Genomic DNA, 5,601 nt, shown 5'->3' with positions numbered 1-5,601 from the left:
CCGGGTACGGGCCGGGTTCGAGCTTCACTTTAAAGCCCGTGCAGACCTCTAGTGTGACCTGCCAATACCGATTTTTGCCGATTCAGATTTTCTTTCTAAGAACTATAATTGACAGCATATACAAACAAAAACCTATGCAAATTTCAATGCAAAATTATTTACATAATAAAAGAAATTAAACATTACAATTCCCCCAATCTGGACTAAGTAACAGATTTTCTCTCACTTAAACAACTCTCAAAATAAAGTGCTCTGTGACTGGAAAGAGGAAGAAATAGTTAACTTAAAATTAGTTGCTGTATGTAACAAAACAGATGTCATTTCCCACTAGGTTTATAAATGGAAATTTTTTCCCCTAACCTTATTAAATGTGTCATCTTTCACATCAAATTCTTACTTTGTTTTAATTAATTCAGTTAGAATAATAAGAAACTGTAGAGTTGTTACCATTCAAATGAAATTAGTATCAACAAACTCTATATTACCACTGCTGAGGAAACAGAAGCTGCATCTGAAGTGCCATTAGATGCATTTACACAGACAGTTTGATGAAGCTGAGGTGCCATAAATGCATTTATAATCCAAAATTTCAAATGCATAAATAATTTTATAAGATTAAAGGCACAATATATAAGATTTTTTTATTAAAATATCCAAAAACCACTAGAACAGTGTTATATATTTATATACACCCTCGATTTCCGGTTTTGTTTTGTAGAAAACATGGAAACACCAAAGACGCTTTAATATGTTATGCGTTTTATTAGACAGGTGACAACCGCACAGAGTAGCATTATAACAGAACTTTCAAATGTATCTAGAATGATAAAACAGCGCTGCTTTACCCCACATACTCACTGGCATAATAAAAACTACACTGCTTTTGAGCCGTGTGTCACGCTCGTTCAGCGGCCTCGTTTCGCTTCAATGGCTTTCAGCCTCACCCTGCTTCTTACTACGACGTTAATAAATCATTAGCTCATGAACATGATTTCTGCCCGAGTCCCGTCGATTGCATCGGCTGTGAGGATGAAGACGACAACTCCCATGATTCCACACTCAGTCACGGCGTCATCAAACTACGCCTTTGTTTCTTTGTTTGATTTGAATACGTGCCCTCTAGCTGCGAAAACATACATATTGTACAAATAAATGTTGAAAAAATGCAATGATACTTTTAAATATGACTAAACCACCAGTAGGTGGCGGCAAATGTCTGTTTTAATGAGTGAGTCATTTATTCATTCATTCAACCGATTCATTCAAACAGCTGATTCATTCAGAAACGAGGCAAGTGACTGTCCTTATGAATGGGCCACTGAATCATTGACTCACTCGATTCTAGGGTTGGGTATCGAAAACCGTTTCCATTTTAGAACCGGTTCCAAATTTCCAAGAACCGGGTATTCGATAAGACGCGTGCATTTCGATTCTGCTTAACGATTCCTGCGTTCGCATTTTAATGTGATTAAAAACTATTTAAGTGCAGGAACGGAAAGAACTTGCGCCCTGTTTGCGTGCAGCGCATACGAAGCGCAAGCGCAAGCACAGAGAACAGAGGTCGTGGTACGGGTTCCCGGTTTGTGTCCGTTCTCGAACCGTTCCGTGTATTTCCACTGTAGAAAAGGTTGTTCCGGGCCGAAACTGACTTCTTTCATATTTGTCGACCAATATGCAGAAAACTACGTCAGTATATCATCATAAACACAGCCATTTTTGTCTTATGTGAGCGTAAACAGATGAGAAAGAAAACACACATGTACAGTATTTTTAGATCTGTGTGCGTTCGGTGTTAAAGAGACAGCAGCCTAATAAACGCGCTGGCTGTCATTAATGTTAATCAAAGAACAAAAGAAAATCATTCACTAATCTTGACTGCATATATTTAATAACTTTAATTGATTAATCTATATTTTATTTATGAAAAGAAAACTATGCAGTGTTTTTAAACTTTTAATTACAGTTTCTGTACCTGAAATTTTGTTCAGTTGTATTTATGTATGATATTGCTAATTGATTTGTTTGTTCCTATCTTATTACTGACTATTTACTTGGCTTTAACACTTTAATATTTTAAATTTATATTAATCTAGTTGTTTTTGCTGTAGTATTTTTTTTTTAAAGCATAGGCAAAATTCCTCTTGCAGTGTTCTGTAGGCTGCTGATTAAAAAGACAGAATAAATGTTTGTCTTAATTTTTTTTATATTGGATTTTTTATCTTATTGGAATCGAAACTAGGAATCGATAAGAATCGGAATCGATAAGCAGAATCGGAATCGGAATCGATTAAATTCAAACGATACCCAACCCTACTCGATTCATTAAATTGATATTCGGGGAAACATCATGGCCGTATAATGTTGCTTACCTAAATCATATTTTGTAAATAACTTTTTTTTTTCTACCGCAGTATGCATCTATAAATTTCTGTGAGTTACTTTGTGTGTGCAGTCTCTCTCACACACTCACTCAGGCTGTGCACGCCTCATCTGGCACGACATAAATACATTATCAGTCGCCGTATACACTGAATGCAATTAAAATTAGAATCATTCTCGCGCAAAACGACATGTTTACACTCGACTGTGAGTGTGCGCGTGGCTGTGACGTCATTGCCGGTGTACCGACGAAACGTGCTACCTATCAGATTGTGCTACCAAAAATATATTTACATTATTTTAAGGGAAAGTTTAGGGACGTGAGACTGACCGGCCGGTCACCGATCCGGGCCGGTCATGCGACAAATTGGCCGATTCCGATCACTGGCCGGTCAATCGGTGCATCTCTCTACTTGTAAAAGTTTGGGAAAAACAATAAAATTTGAGATGCTTGTTTGTTCACACCAGCAAACTTGGGCTTCCTCCAGTGCTGCGGAGCTATAGCCTTTAAATCCGGTGTAATCTAGTTTCAGTTGAGCCGCCTGTGACAGCTAAGAACCGCTGAGTTCATAAGCAGCAGAACAGAATCTTTTACCAATTGAAAACTCAATTAAAATCTGCAACTTTTCACAGCACAAATGTTGCTTTAGGCACCACAGGACAGCAGAGAGGAAAGCAATAAGAACATAAACGCAACCTGGACCTGGCCGTCTTTCAACTGAACAGCTGTTAGACTCTCTTATTTCTTAATTCAAATTCTCAAAGGAGAAAGAAAATCCAGATATTTCCAGGGCAGAAACTAAATTACATGAAAAAAGTTATTTTTGTGAAAAGCCAAAAGATGTTTTTGACCAATAGAGGATGTAAAAGTCACAAATTGACTGTCACTGGTGTTCTTAGTCGGGGCAGAAGCAATTTTGCATGCTAAAAGCCTAGTGTCACCACATCTTAACACCAATTGGCTGATAAAGTGTGGCTGGATCATCAGAATGGTGGAAATACGCACACAAAGGTTCCAGAGGGCACGAATCTGCTGGGGTAAAAATGAGGGCGACGAGGAGGTGGTGCTCAGCTGAAAAGTTTGTCATAAAGCCGTGAATAAGTCTATGGAGTACAAGTCAACAATCCTGAACAGTATCAGCTCACCCACACACAGCCGCCCGCCACTTCAGCACTGAATCTTATCAGTGCTCTGCCAATAGTCTATGCGTCCCACTAACTCACACACCACTACTGTCAGCAAGAGTGGACTGCACTCAAATTAGAGCTCAACCTTGATTTCAGTCCACCACAGTCATGCAAGAATGTATTAATAATAAATACATTTAAATATAATTGTTGAGTGTGAAGTTTATCACACTGTGGGCAATAGGGCATCTATACACAAGAGTTTAGCTGTGTCAGAGAGTTAAAAAATATATATTTAGACATGCCACAGCAGTTTTACATCATATATGGGGGCCAAAATGTGACATTCAATAATCAATTGAGTAATTAAGAAAAACGTCAACTGAGAAATAAATAAATGAATTGAAGAACTGATGCATCATTTCAATGATAAATTTTAAAAAAGTGGATACATTTATCCACACTAGACTTTGATTGTACAATCAAAACAATAAAAATGAATCAAAATAATAAATAAAAATGCAAAACAATAAGTTTAACAATTACTAATAGAAATAATAATAAAAAATGAAAATGGTTTTAATTTGTGATCATAAAGTGACTGATAAATGGATTATTTATTTATTTAGATTCTCAAACTCTTTATTAACGATTTCATTACAAGGCAGCAATCTACTGTCAATCAATGCACTGATGTAATATAAGCTGACATTTGTTGAGACCATTTCATGTGTAAGGCTTAAAAAGCAATTTGGGCCTTCATGATCATAAAAAAGGTTATACAATTTGTAAAATGTAACAGCAGATGAGATCTGTGTGTCTAAGTAAGGGTAATTTATGTTAAAGCAAAAGTTATATTTATATTTTTTAATCCTATTTCTGTCAAAAAAGTTATTTGAGAGCTTTCATCTCAAGAAACCGGGAAGAAAAAAAGTAAGTCTTACAAGTCTACTATGCGAGTGAATGAACGTAGGTTTGACAGACATATGCAAAATTAGTGTCTGTTTACGTGCTGAAGAAAAAAAAGAAAAGAAAAAAATGAAGCGAGTTAATGAGAGTGTTGATCAAAGTAATCTCCATTCATTTTCCCATCATGCAGCAGTTGCTTCCTGAGAGACAGCTTGAGATAACAACAGCGTGTCATTCCATCAGCGAGCGATCTCTACTAAGTACAGGACGCAGTCAATTTGACGCCCAGACGTGAAATTGCATACCAAACACCCATCGCACCTTAGAGGGCACACGCAAAGGGTTCTGAAGAGCAAGTTTGCTTATAATCTTCCAACTTACACATCTGAACTCCTCATTCCTCCATCAACATCTGACCTCAATCAGCCTTGAGAAATTAGCCAACAATAGGTGATTTAAAAGACGGAGGAGATGATTTCATCCTGTGTATGTTTCAGTAAAGGTACTCTACTGGGTTCATCTTTTTTGTGCAGTTTTGAGTTTGTCATGGCCATTGTTACCATTTTCCCCCCTGTACTTCACTATTTTTATATCACAAAATAAAATCCTTGAGGCAATTTCTAAATCTAAATATGACGCAAACTGCTGTATCACTAGGTGGTTTTTCTGCATCAAAGAAAGGGCATTTGCTGTGTAATCAGGCCTTTGAATAAAGAGCAGGCATCTGAAATTTATAATACATCAATGAATGAGTAAACAATGATAAAACTAATGTCACATATCTTTATACAGAAAGTGATAAGCAAGACTAACAGGAAAGAGGTCGGAGATGGTTCTCTAGCACGTGTTGAAAAACTATATGTGTGTGTGTGTGTGTGTGTGTGTGTGTGTGTGTATATATATAGCTTAGCTGTGATTCGGCCGTAGGCAAAATCATTTATATCAAATATTTATATCCAACATTTTAATTTTTGATTTAAACAGGGTTCCCACTCTTTCATGAACACCAGATTCAAGGACTTTCAAGGACTTTTTAAAGCACCATTTATTTTATATCAAGCACCTATCAAATTCACACCCCAGCATATGTAGCATCATGAAAGACCTCTTACAGTACTTAACATTTCACTTACACTTAACATTTATATTAAACATTTCAGAGTAATGAGGTTTTGAATGTGTAGG

The 5,601-nt window shown here is 36.6% G+C and overlaps 1 protein-coding gene across 1 annotated transcript in view; it reads right to left on the bottom strand.

Annotated features, from left to right (window-relative positions):
• Positions 1 to 5,601, bottom strand: part of snx29 (sorting nexin 29) — a 122,745-nt gene that overhangs the window by 66,875 nt on the left and 50,269 nt on the right. The window lies entirely within an intron of this gene.

The sequence above is a fragment of the Sinocyclocheilus rhinocerous genome, unplaced genomic scaffold (assembly GCF_001515625.1).
Source record: "Sinocyclocheilus rhinocerous isolate Xijiao unplaced genomic scaffold, SAMN03320098_v1.1 scaffold1390, whole genome shotgun sequence".
In the NCBI taxonomy this organism is placed as follows: domain Eukaryota; kingdom Metazoa; phylum Chordata; class Actinopteri; order Cypriniformes; family Cyprinidae; genus Sinocyclocheilus; species Sinocyclocheilus rhinocerous.
The sequence above is the reverse complement of the archived record's forward strand: the minus strand, read 5'-3'. Positions and strand labels throughout refer to the sequence as shown.